This window comes from Scleropages formosus, chromosome 7 (genome assembly GCF_900964775.1).
Source record: "Scleropages formosus chromosome 7, fSclFor1.1, whole genome shotgun sequence".
Classification (NCBI taxonomy): Eukaryota; Metazoa; Chordata; class Actinopteri; order Osteoglossiformes; family Osteoglossidae; genus Scleropages; species Scleropages formosus.
The window spans coordinates 10,665,246-10,678,773 of record NC_041812.1 but is presented as its reverse complement, the minus strand read 5'-3'; the positions used below and the strand labels follow the sequence as shown (position 1 = coordinate 10,678,773).

The 13,528-nt window shown below is 44.4% G+C and overlaps 1 non-coding gene across 1 annotated transcript; it reads left to right on the top strand.

The window, feature by feature from the left end:
- The first annotated feature begins 3,897 nt into the window (after window positions 1-3,897).
- LOC114910991 (5S ribosomal RNA) lies at window positions 3,898-4,016 on the top strand. Its single transcript, XR_003797838.1, has one exon. It is a non-coding gene; the product is annotated as a 5S ribosomal RNA (ribosomal RNA).
- The last annotated feature ends 9,512 nt before the right edge of the window (window positions 4,017-13,528 follow it).

Sequence of the window (13,528 nt, the reverse complement as noted above, 5' to 3'; positions counted from 1 at the left end):
GAAAGGTCCAGAACCAAAAGTTTTGGCTTCAGTGTGGAAGAATGAGCTCGCTCTGTCCTTCAGAACTGCTGAATTTCTGCCAACATTCAAGAAGGGTCTCAAACCCATCTCTTTCCACGCCACTTCTCTCCCGGTCTACTGACAGCTACATAAATGAGTCCAACACCATCTGCTATAATTATCTATGTATTTGCTATTTGGATGTCTCGTCTATAGGCAGCTACTTGAGGGATGTGAACTAGCAACATGGCGGTATCACACAAACAAGCCGTGTGTGAATAATCCTGTGTCTGGGTCTAAAGCTTGGTGAAAAGCGTCTGATAAATCAATAAATGCGAATCACTAAAACCAGTACATTTTTATTGCCATGCATCTGACTTCTGGGCCATACTAAGCTGGTAATGCACAACTGATCCAAATAGTGACCGGTGTCCCAAAGGTCTCTATTGGACATTGTTTGGATACCCGTCCATGGAATCTTTATCGCTTCTCATTGTTACTCGAGCATGTACACCACAGGACATCACAGTTCAAACATTTTTCCAATGGTTGTCTTGCGGTCACAGCCTGCATGTACAGGGCTTTCTTTCCCCCATAAATCCCTGTGGTTTGTGTCTTTCTATGTCAGTATTTCACCCTGATTTCACTCTGCTGGCAAGCGCATGACAGCACTACTACAGTAAACATATAAAGAGGATAAAACCTTGGTTTTGGAAAGACTCCACGAGCCCGCAATGTACTGTAACCGTCAAGTCCAAAGCACATTTTTCAGTGGGAATAAAAGTGTAATTAATGCAGATGCTGCCAAAGTGGATGTAACACTGAAATTTGTTGACTTCAGGTAAAACATTTTTGTGTACCGGCAGTTAATGTGTTATGTAGCTAAGGCCCTTGAGCCATTTGAGCAATTTGACCACAACTTCGGTGGCCATTAAATGGAAACAGAAAACGTGTTGCTCGCTCACATCCGTTATTCCGGGACATGTTGTTCAAGGCGGGACACGTCCAAAAATCTGACTCCAGTCCAAGATGCAGCGTGAAGCCAGAAACCAGTCGGCGTGATGGAAGATAGAGAACATGTGGGTGTACGGCAACAAGCGAACGCAACTCGGAGCCGGTTGCGCAACCATACGGCACACTCGGATGCTGCCATTTGACCAAGCATCCAACAGCAAAAGATTTAGAGGTTGTGTGGTGTGCGAGGCCTCCTGGAGCTTCTTCTGCATCCCTGGGTCTCGGATGGTCCTGTAGCTGCAAACTGAGCCTGATGGTCCCCGACACCTGCTTGCAAGACGTTCGCCACCACACCACCTTCCAGTAATCTTTCAGAGCTTCATGCATCTCAGTGTAGTGGCTTCATGTCCCTTTATCAATAAATTAACCCATAAGGTCACTTTGAACACGTGTCTGTGAGAACCTTCATCGCATGGTATTTAACAAGTGCTGTTATTATATCATATATTTATATTTTTGCTTTCAATCATTTTCTTTTTTTCCCGTTCAGACGCATCATTAACCAGGCAAATAGTTACCACATGTTCCTCTAGGGTTTGGAGGTTCTCGTCTTTACGCTTCTGAAACCGTATTTCACGGAAGACCCCGAGGGCTGCGTGTTAGCTGCTGCTGGTTAGTTACTGGCATAAGCTCTTTTTGATGCATGTACATTTGTGTGTGTTTCTTTGTCTTTTCAAACACCAGCTTTACCTCTTTCCTTCATTGATTCTGAAACAGACACGCGCCTTCAAAACAGCACTTGAGGTTTTATTAGCACTCCCAGCTTGATTAGACCGGTCTGCCTCTTTCCTTCCAGCTTTCTGTCTCAGCCTCACGTTTCCGCTGCTTTTGAAATTGCGCAGAGATCCACGCGTCATGCATTAAAAATATCCTTCTTTTTGAAAACATGGTCCTCCTTTAGCAGTGGGCAGTTTTTATTGTTTCACACCAGACCAGACAGGTGCACGCCTGTCAGGTAAGTCCTTGCGTGCGACCACCGTTACCGTGGTGACAATCATTGTGCCACAGCAGTGTTCCATAATGATTCCAGAACAGGGCGGTAGGCAGTAATGGACATTACCATAGGACTCCCTAACACCTGACCAAACTGTGTTCTGAACAAATGCAGCCTCGTTTTACTTTTGGGTCTCATGGACAGTACGGTTTGCAGAAACTGCAGCATGTTTATGTTGCATCCCGCTACCGAATGTTCAGTCCCCTTTTCCAACAGCTGAGCCTGAAGCAGCAGACATTTCTGCCTGTTCTTTAGCCTGTTTGCTTATGAGCAGTCATTCCACACGAAACACACACACACACACACACACACACACACACACACAAAAACAATTCTAAGGATTTCTCCAGCGGATCACAGGAAATTTAATTATTGCTTAGCAGATGCATCGGGCATGTAGCGTATAGAGTTTTACACGTCATCTTGTAGGACACCTTGATGTTTTTCAGAACTTCATGATTAAATGTTGGGGTTAAGGTATAAGGGTATAAGGGTTCAGTGGTAAGGGATTTGAACACACAACCCTCAGTTTAGGATTTCTGCCAGTGTTATGGAAGCTTGGCCGTGTGAGGTCTGTTAAAGAGTGGGGCAGGTAGCAGTGTGCCCTCCACCCCCTCCAATCTCAAACCCTAAACCCTTTAGGGGTGCTGGTTCCACACCAACAAGGGCCAGTCTACTGCAGAAGATCCCCATCCTCAGCAGAGCAGCTGTTCGTCCCAACAGAACCAGAGCAATAAAACGGTTCCGGCTCTGCCTCTCGCCTCTCAACACATTAATTCCCAAAGTGTCGGAGCGGAACCTGGGGCCAGCAGCAGCAGCAGCACTTGGCAGTTGAGCGAAAGTGTCATTTTCAGTAAAAGGGGGTCTTTAGCATACTCCCCATTTATAAAGTGAATGTGTTGACACAGTTACACTGCACTTTAACGCAAAACAGCTCAAGGCATGCTTCTGCGGTGGTCTGGAACACCCTCCCTGATTCAGTGAAAAAGAAACCATGTTCCTTGCCTTTAAAATCGTGAGCACGACCATTTAAAAGCAGGAGCTTTGAGTTCCTTAATCATAACGAAAGTCCACCTACTTGCGGTCGAGGTGATTCCTGGGATAAAAGCACTTCAGCAACGTCCGGCACGCCAGCGCAATGAGGCTGAGCGCATGTCTAGAGAAAGCCGTAAAAATATCAGTGCGTAAAGTTCGGCTAAAAATAGGCCGCTCAGAATTTTGCAAAAATAAACCGACTCATTATGTGTATTAAATACAGCAATGATTGCTACCAGGTGTTTTTAGAAATTAACTTTTATTGCATGGCAATTTGTTGTATTGTGTGTGTTCATACAGGTTGCTGGGTTGCTTCCATGAAAAACATTTGTTTATTTGCAGCTATGTAGATAGATAGATAGATGGTAATGCACACCTGAAGGCCACCTACACACTGGGTAGTCATATGTTTAAGGGTCCACATCAAATTAGAGACTCTTACTTAGTAAACAGTTTAGTTGCCTCCCTGACACAAGAATTCACACACACACACACACACACACACACACACACACATTTTCAGAACCGCTTGTCCCTTACGGGGTCACGAGGAACCGGAGCCTACCCGGTGACACAGGGCGTAAGGCCGGAGGGGGAAGGGGACACACCCAGGACGGGACGCCAGTCCGTCGCAAGGCACCCCAAGCGGGACTCGAACCTCAGACCCACCGAAGAGCAGGACTGCGGTCCAACCCACTGCGCCACCGCATCCCCTCACAAGAATTCAAATAATGCATTATTGAAGAGGTGCTTTTTTGAGAATTTTTTTTTGTGGCTTCCATTTCTGTACATTTCTGCTTCCCTTAACATGTAAAATGAGTGTGCATGTGATAAAAGAATATTATTTTCACTCCGCTTACGGCCATACCACCCTGAATACGTCCAATCTCGTCCGATCTTGGAAGCCAAGCAGAGTCGGGCCTGGTTAGTACTTGGATGGGAGACCGCCTGGGAATACCAGGTGCTGTAAGCTTTAAACTGGGGGGTGTGGTGGCGCAGTGGGTTGGACCACAGTCCTGCTCTCCGGTGGGTCTGGGGTTCGAGTCCCGCTTGGGGTGCCTTGCGACGGACTGGCGTCCCGTCCTGGGTGTGTCCCCTCCCCCTCCGGCCTTACGCCCTATGTTGCCGGGTAGGCTCCGGTTCCCCGTGACCCTGTATGGGACAAGCGGTTCTGAAAATGTGTGTGTGTGTGTGTGTGTGTATTTTCACTCCCAAACAGAGACCAGAGGTGTATGTTAGAAAAGCAAAAGAAAACAAAAGGCAAATGTTAAAATACAAAGTCCTTGCATTTCTGTCTGATGTTCAATATATGCAGATATTTTTGGTCCAATTACCTACTTGACACCTGCAAGGTAAATAAGTGTGCGCACACTGTCTGAACCACTTGTCCCATAAAGGGTCGCGGGGAGCCAAGGCCTAACCCAGCAACACAGAGCGTAAGGCTGGAAGGGGAGGGGACACCAGTCTGTCAAAAGGCACCCCAAGCGGGACTTGAACCCCAGACCTGCCAGAGAGCAGGCCCTGGCCAAACCCACTGCCCCCCCACCCTATGAGTACTGTACATTTTATAATTCTTTCTTCAACAGCTAACAAGTTGTTCCAAGCAGCAATTAAATGTGATGCATGAAGTGTCCTTGTTATACAGTGTTAAAAAAATAATTTTATATATACATAGGCCAGCAGATGGCAGAACAGTTAGAGCCATTGCCTTGCACTCAAAAGTCCTGGGTCTGAATTTAATTTCCCGCTGGTTTACATATTTATCTTGAACTAATACTGTAGAAATTACCCAGCTATTTAAATGGGTAAATCTGCTTTCAAGAAAACTGTCAGATAAATGAATTAATGTTGATGATTTATACCCGCTCACTCTCATTTTTGCCAGCCGCTTCTCCTGGTCAGGGTTGCGGCAGTTGGTCATCTATCCTGGAGTCATTGGACACATTAACTTGGGGGTACACCCTAGATGGGGGGGTGGTGAGACCTGGGCCAGACATCCCGCTCACCTAGGGAAAGTGCATGAGCAACACATCACCTCCCTTTCCTGGTGTAGTGATCGCCGTGTGGCCACTGTCTGGCTCACCAGTCAGGGGGGGTCACTGCACATGGCCTCTCCTACATTACTGCGTCCGTGGCAACACCTCCTTGTCGGTCCCCCCAGTTTCCGCAGAGCTTGCTGCGTCACGGCACGACCGAGTGACCGGCGGTATAACTGGATAGGTAGACCAGACTCATTAGCCTTGGTTTGCAGCCAGCCTAACAGAAGGACAACTCTGACTCCAAACCCGTGCAGATGAAGCTTGTTGGCCATGTCAGGCCATCCATCTAGGAGAAGGACGTGCCGACGTAACACCTATGACCCGGGGACCTCTCTGTCACCGTCCCAGCTTGCTAGGCCATGGCAGATGAACCCTAGGTATAAAGGTTGGGGTCAGTACTGCTCTCCACCCTGCGCAGGCTCAAAGGGGACGCCGACATCTACGACCAACTTGCAGACATCTACGACCTGTCTGTCCCGCATTGGCCTCTTCAGCCACCAGCAAGCCTGCAGCAGACATGGGCAGCATCCTGCCCGAATCTTCGTTCTAAGCCAAGCCATGATGACAACCTAGATGCAGTGCCATTCCATCGTAGTCAACACAATTGAAGAAATACAAATATAATTCTGATATATATACCAAAGAAACACTTTGTCACCTCCAGGTGTCCCAAATTATTCAGCAGGACACTTCAATTTGCCATAAACACCCATAAAATATGTTGACAGCAACTAATGGTGGTGTAAAAGAGGAAAAGGGGCAGTTTAGTAATCCCAGACCAGAGAGGGAGGGACAAGTGCTTCCACTGAGACTCAAGTGAAGAGAGGATCTCTCCTGCTATTTGTACTTGTCCTTTTTCTTGTTCTGCAGCATAAAGCAGAGGACACAGCTGGTGAGATGTGCTGTGAGGGGATCTGGCAATGATGACAGTGGAGATGGAACATCTTCATAAATCACAGGCCAAAGAGCAGCGAGGGTCACACAGCAGCACGAGGGTCGAACAGGGGAACGGTAGTACATTTTTGTCGTTCTTTTTTACTTTATGTTTTCCTTTGTCTGAGATATTGCAGTATCTCCATGAAATCGCTGTTCACTGAGACTGAGCATCCATCTCCGAAGTGCCCTGTATATTTTATGGTTCTGTCCTTTATCTCCTTACACATCAAGGTGTTTTTACTGCAGAGTTTGGGGTTAAGTGGCCTGCAGCAATACAGCCCACCCTGGGAATGGAGCCAGCCACCTGTGCACTTCTCTACACTCCACTGGATGAACTGCGGTGTTAAACAGAGTAAAAATATCAAGCCTCTTAGAGCTGATGAACTTGTCACACCACTGCAGAACTTTGACCCCTGGCATCATGCAGATGGAAAATTCTGAGCTGATTTTATTGAAGGGTGTATTAGATACAAAACTACTTCTATATTTTCATATATACACACCCACACATACATATATATACGTATATACATATGTTCATTTAGCAGACAGACAGTTTTCTCCAAAGCAACTTCTAATGAACTCTGTGTAGTGTTACCAGCCCACACCTTATTCACCGTGGTGACTTACACTGCTAGATACACTACCTACACTGGGTCACTCATCCATACATCAGTGGAACACACGCTCTCTGTCGCTCACACACACTTCGGGTGACTAGAGTCACCAACTGTCCTGAACAGCATGTCTTTGAATTATGGGAGGAAACCAGAGCACCCAGAGGAAATCCACACACATACCGGACGAACATCCAAATTCCATACCGACTGAGAGGGGATTGAATCCACGTCCTCTCATACCACCTAGGCACTGTGAGACAGCAGCCCCACATTGTATGTCCACCATGCCACATGTATACGACTGAATGATCAGATCTGAGGAACTGCCCCAAACAAATTGTGGATTCTGCAGTTCTCATGACCACCAGAAGAGGGAAGACACCGCTAACAGGGGTTCGCACCGTCCACTGGTGAGCTCTTGACCTCACTGTCATGCTGCAGTGTTGCCAAGCAACCCAAACTGAACCATTCACACATCTCTGTCTTTCTCTGCACTTTAGAAGTCACTGCATGCCTCATTTTATTGTACCATGGAGCAAACAGGTGACACTGTAGTTAGAGCTGTTGTCTTGTCCTTGGAGTTCCAGTCCTGTCTCCTGCTGTAACACTCTTGATCATGGAACTTACCCTGAATTGAAACAGTAAAAATTACCCTGCTGTACAAATAGGTAAATCAATGTAAGCAGCTTAGTGCACAAAACTAATGATTTAAGTCATCATTGAGAGAAAATGATCATGGATGTCAAATATACTCACCAGCTCACATAATGTACATTTTCTCCTAATCATAAAAAATAGTAAATGATCAAGGTGAAAAAGTGACCAACATCATGTGAAGTATACTGTGGCATGTTTTATGCAGCAGGGCCATGTCGCTTCCATGTGCTACAGCCCTCGGTCATAAACCAGCAGGTCAGCTCTGGTGTTACTGGGTCCAGTCGCTCAGCCCAAGTGTTTTAATTAATTCTGAGAGACAAAATGCATCTCATTCCAGCTAATTAGGTAAATTGTTGCCGGCTTATAAAAAAACCAATAGACTCTGGTCACAAGATCCATACTAGGTTTGGTCTCAATTCAATAGTTGTACAGACTAAAGAAATTGTTCATTATGGTAGGACACAAGCTGACTGGAAAGGGGTTCACTCAACCATTAAAAAATGTAACAAAAAGTTTTGTCCCCATCCACGTTCCTTTTAAATTGCCACGCAAACTCTTTTTTTGATCAAGTTATGGACTGTGCGGGGCGTGATGGTGCAGTGGGTTGGACCGGGTCCTGCTCTCCGGTGGGTCCGGGATTTGAGTCCCGCTTGGGGTGCCTTGTGATGGACTGGCATCCCATCTTGGGTGTGTCCCCTCCCCCTCCAGCCTTACGCCCTGTGTTGCCAGGTTAGACTCTGGCTCCCCGCGACCCCGTATGGGACAAGCGCTTCTGACAGTGTGTGTGTGTGTTATGGACTGTAGGCTGATTAGTCTTACATACTGGGCGATGAGATATATTTTAATGTTCTGGTCTTCACCGGAAGTTCCCTCTGTGAATATGTGGATGACCGGGGTTTAATTTTCTTCCGCTTGAAAAATTAGTATTTGATCTGTGTGACAGTTCAAAGGAATTCTGGAATGTGTGGACACTCTTCTGGAACTTATTAGGAGGCTAAGTCAAACAGTATCACCGGTAATCTGTTTTCAAATGAGCATCGGTTACTGCACATGCTTGTTGAATGACCCTCATAGACATTGCAGCTACATGATCACACCTGTGAAACACTGTAACCTTCAGCACTTGTTTTATTACGGGAACATATTTGCAATTTCTCCGTGGTTTTTGCAACTAGGCTGCTGTGATCCGGTGCTGCTCACGAAGCTAACAAAAAATGAAATTGCCCAATTACACGTAAGCAGAAATGTTTCATGCCATTAGGATTATGATTATCATCATTATTATTAGTAGCAGTAGTTGTAAAAATAGCAGTAGTAGGTGGTGCTGTAATATCAGTGTATGGTCTTTCCTTTTTCATTCATGCCTTTTTGAAAATGTACTTTATTCAGAATGGCCATATAAGCATATCAGGACATAAACTCTGCTTTTTCGAGAAGCTGACTGAAAATGAAAAATAAAAATGATCATATGCTTTTGATACTGCACCTCAAACATGGAATCACTTTATTTTGCAATCAGTGCAGGTTTGTACAGTTCAGTGTTTTCAGCGCCTGTCCTTCATCACCTGTACCCACAAAATTCATCTGTTCTTTTATGTGAAGTACAGCTGATATTTATCTTGGCCCATGGTTCATATTTTGATGGCAACAATATAATAAAATGACAACTGAATACAGCGCATAACACACACTGCTGGGATATGCGGCTTGCAAAGTCGTCCTGCTCAAGTTGAAAACGTAACCTTTAACGGCACATTTTTGATGATTAAATTTCAAATTTAACCCAGAGAACATCAAAACAAGACCGAAGCCTTGGATTTAATGCTGTAACCATCCCGCACTGGCTGTAATGAACAGCTTTCATTTGTCAACACCGGATGGCCGAGATGGTTCAAGTTCTACTCCTGTAAGCAGTTTGCAGGGACAGAAATCTAATTTCTTTCTAATAGATTTTGGAGGAACATGCTGAATCGGTCTGGAGATGATCACCGCCGCTCTGCCGTGATCTTTCACACGTGTCCTCGGTTCGGCATGAACCGATCTCAAGGCCGCGCAGTTTAGCGAAGCATTTCCTCAGCGGACGGCTCTTACGCCAGAGATGGAAACACCAACAACAGCAGTTTACAGATGTTTAACTGTGGAGTCGGAGAGACTCTCCAGTCTGGACTTCAGCCGCTGTAGTTTTTATCGAATAACAGCATTTTTCACGTTTCTGCTCCACAGGTAATCTAACATGTGCTACGTGTGTGTAGTATCCAGAGTACCGTGGTACGATGTGAACACCCCAGAAACTGCGGGAGGCACACGGAAGGTAGCGATGGGCGATGGCAGAACTTGAGTTGAGACAAAAGAGGCATTAGTGTTTAAGTTGTTTATAGGGCAGTGCCAGACCTCTGGCCTTTTGTCTTCCGTGGGCCAGTTGTGGGCAATCGGGAGCCGAACCCAATGCCTGTTGTGTATATTACCACTTTGACTGAGCAGACTGAGTCCAGGAGGCATCATAAAAACACAAACCGCAGTGATGGCGAGCACCACATGAAATACGAGTTTCATGTTTTCAGAAACTGTTTTTGTCATATACTGTACATATAGTGTTTCGTGTAAAACACTTCAGAAATGTCACTTCACATTTAAACAGCTGGACAGCCTACAAAAGAATCTGCATTAATATTAGTTTTGTTCATTTATATTGTATATAATTGTGATTCAGATCAGACATCACTGCTGTTGATGTTAGGTTTTGTGAACGGAACCTATTTCATCACATTTATTAAAATCTGACAACTTTCTCCAAAAGGACTTACAGTGTGATGCTTTTGCACTAAGTTAAGTTACTTACACTGATTAACCTGTTTGTATAGCTGGGAAATTTTTACCATATTAATTCAGGGTAAGTACCTTTTTAAAGTGTTTTACCGCAGTAGCGGGGATTTCAACCTGTGCTTTAAATCCCTCTCGCACGCACGCACGCACAATGTCTACAACCGCTTATCCCAAGCAGGGTCACGGTGAGCCGGAGCCTAACCCGGCAATACAGGGCACAAATACCTTAAATGAAAAGTTAAAAAATTAAAAGTGCTGGCAGGTCCCATAGCATTAGAGCAAAGGGTCTGCGTACTGAACTGTGAGCCGATGGTTCATTTGAGCTCTAACACACAGAACTGAAGCTGCGTCTGATCCAGCACAGCTGCGGCACATTGGAAAAGCATCTATCACTCAACAGACTTTTTTCTGCACGAAACTGAAACACCACCATCTTCACACAGCACAATGACTTGGCCCCGTAACACCGAGACTGCAAAACCACACTCTGCCTCACAGAAATATAGTTTTGATTCACAAGCTATAAAACTGTGAATATTTTTCAATAACAAACGCTTTTGTTTTTCTGTTTAACAACTTGAAACAATTATGGGATTGGTTGGTTATTCCATCCAGTGACTCTGCTGGGAAAAATCATCCTACTGTAACCTCAGGGTGTTATGACTGGATATGAAAAATGGCTCTGCTTGTTTTGCAAGCCGGCTGACAACAGTGCAAAAAGGCCTGTACTTAACCCTCACTAACTGTTTTACTGAAACTGTTCTGAGAATACATCTGATATTTTATTATTCACTTACAACAGATCAACATCACAAAAATGTTAGATGTCATACAATGAACAGAGAACCCACAAGTTAATCTTATGAGCTCAAAAAAAAATCAAGACAACCAATACTTTTTTACTGTAAATAAATATAAAAGAAAGAAAATTAATTTTACTAACCCCCCCACCCATTCTTGAATTTTTTTCCCTCTATGGCTCTGTCAAAATGGTGTAAATTCTTCTAATTTAATAAATTAAACTCCATGGGCAATCATTAGGAGTATTATTCATATGGACTTTTATGAACTCCTTGGCTTTGCACTGTTGATCAATCTTTATCCTTGTGGACAGTCATACTCTCCACTACACTGCACAGTCCATTTTTTCAGACAGGACGAAAGTGCATCAACCACAGACAAAGAGCTTTAGACACAGACACAGGATTATTAACAAAGGAGCAGCTGGTTTGTCTGATACCACCATGTTGCTGGTTCACATCTCTCAAGTGGCTGCCTATAGCAAATACATCGATAATCGTAGCAGATGGTGTTGGACTCATGTATGTAGCTCTCAGGAGATCAGGAGAAAAGTGACTCTGAAAGAAATTGGTTTCAGATCTTTTTTTGAATGCTGGAAGGGATTCGGTAGCTCTGAGGGACACAGGGAAAACAGGGAACCAGTGGGCTTTCAATCCTCAAGTGTGAGTGGGATCACCAAGCAGTCAGAGGTGGAGGAGGACAGCAGTCATGTTAGTGTGTAGCAAGTGACTCAGTCAAGTGTTAACAGTCTCCACAACTGCTGCACAACTTGCAGGTGGAACCCAGACCATCTGTGAGAGAATGAAAAAGGGCCGGTGAGAGAACTTTGTGCACTAGGTTTGGAGTCAGATTTTCATGTATCTGGTGCCAGACACCTGGAAGGCCTCCGCTGAAGGACTGCAGCCTCAACTTGTTGTCTTGATGTTGACACTTGGCCAAATAACGGTGTCTTTCTTCATCCTTATTCACTGAACATTGCGTCTACTGTGTTGTAGTAGTAGTAGTAGTAATAATAATAATAATAATAATAATAATAATAATAAGCTGATTAGCAGCTTCTGAAGGTGACAATGTTAAAGAATCCAACTTAACTAATACGTTCTCATTGTGGTAGTCCTGTAGAATCCAATTGCTGTACTCTTTAGTAAGCCAAATTACCTCCGTCAAATAATGAGAAATGTAAACCAGTAAGCACCGCATGATCCCATTATCAATACCTACTTTCCAGTGTAGGGTTGTGGTGGTCTAGAGTCTATCACGAATGCACAGGGTTTGAGGCAGGATTCACACTCGACAGGATGCCGGTCCATCAGTCCATCGCTGGGCAGTCATACATGGACACTTACACACACACAAAGGGCAATTTAGAGTTGCTAAACACGTAAAATATTGACAATCTTTGGACAGTGGGAGGAAACCAAAACCAGACCTGTCACAAAACCTACACAAACAGACAGGGAACATGCAAACTCCACATAGTCTGGGCTGTGAGGGACCAGCAGTACCTTCTGTGTTATCATGTCACCAGCTGTGCAAGATGAGCTGGATAAAATCATCAAGTAAGTAATTTAGCGGTGGTGCTGATGATGATGTTGATGATGACAATGGATTTCTGAGCTGTATGAGATGCCACAACTGTGAAAGGACTCTATAAATCATGTTTTGTCTCTCTGTATGGATACAGGTGCAGAATGTGAGCAAAAGGCTCAATCCACATGCCTGTTTACTGTAGCCAAGAGCGTCACAAAGCAGCTACAGTGAGTCTGGAGGAATCCGAGTGCCATTATGTCCCCGTTTCGCACAAAGCAGGAAATCCATGGCTCATGTCGAACCTTGTCTGTCGTTTGAGCTTAGCACGCACATAAATAACATCAGCTTCTTCACAGTCTTCTAGCTTTTATGTAAATTGATAAATGGTGAAAAGCAGAGACCCTAAGAAACAGCTTCCCTGAAAACCAGTTGGTGAGGAAATGGCTTTTCCTAGACAGGTCTAAACAAGTACAGATGGGCTTTTTCTTTTAAAAGCAGAGTGTGCAGCGTCACACGATACTCTCTGAGGACGCCAGCTCTACAGAGACCAACTGTAAAGTCAAAAGGAATCATTTCATTAAAACACTGCAGTCCTTCTTTGGCTCAAACACATTAGGAAATAGCTGCTAATAGGTGGAAGACGAGAAAAAAATAGCAGCAGTGAGGTCAAAGATCACAAAATGAAACCGCTTCTGAAAAGGAAAGATACCCCTAATATAGTGCTTCCCTCTTTCATTTCAGAACAACTTTTGGTTGTCAGATATCAAATAAAAATATGTTTTCTCAATTTTCCATTTGGAAAAAAAAATGAAAGCCATGTGCTACACTTGGGGTAACTAATAAGCACCCAAACTGCTGGAATGGTTAAAGGCATGTGGTTCGTCATAAAGAGAATGAAGGGAGATCAGAGATGTCGAATCAATTTATACAATGTTGATTAAATATATATTCCATAAAATGTTGCAAAAAAGGGCAGTACTTTGTGTATACAAAGTCCAACGCATAGGGTCAATCAGAAATGTTCTCATTAACTTATCACAGCAGTACAATGATGGTTACAGAACATGCTTCTAAAGTAT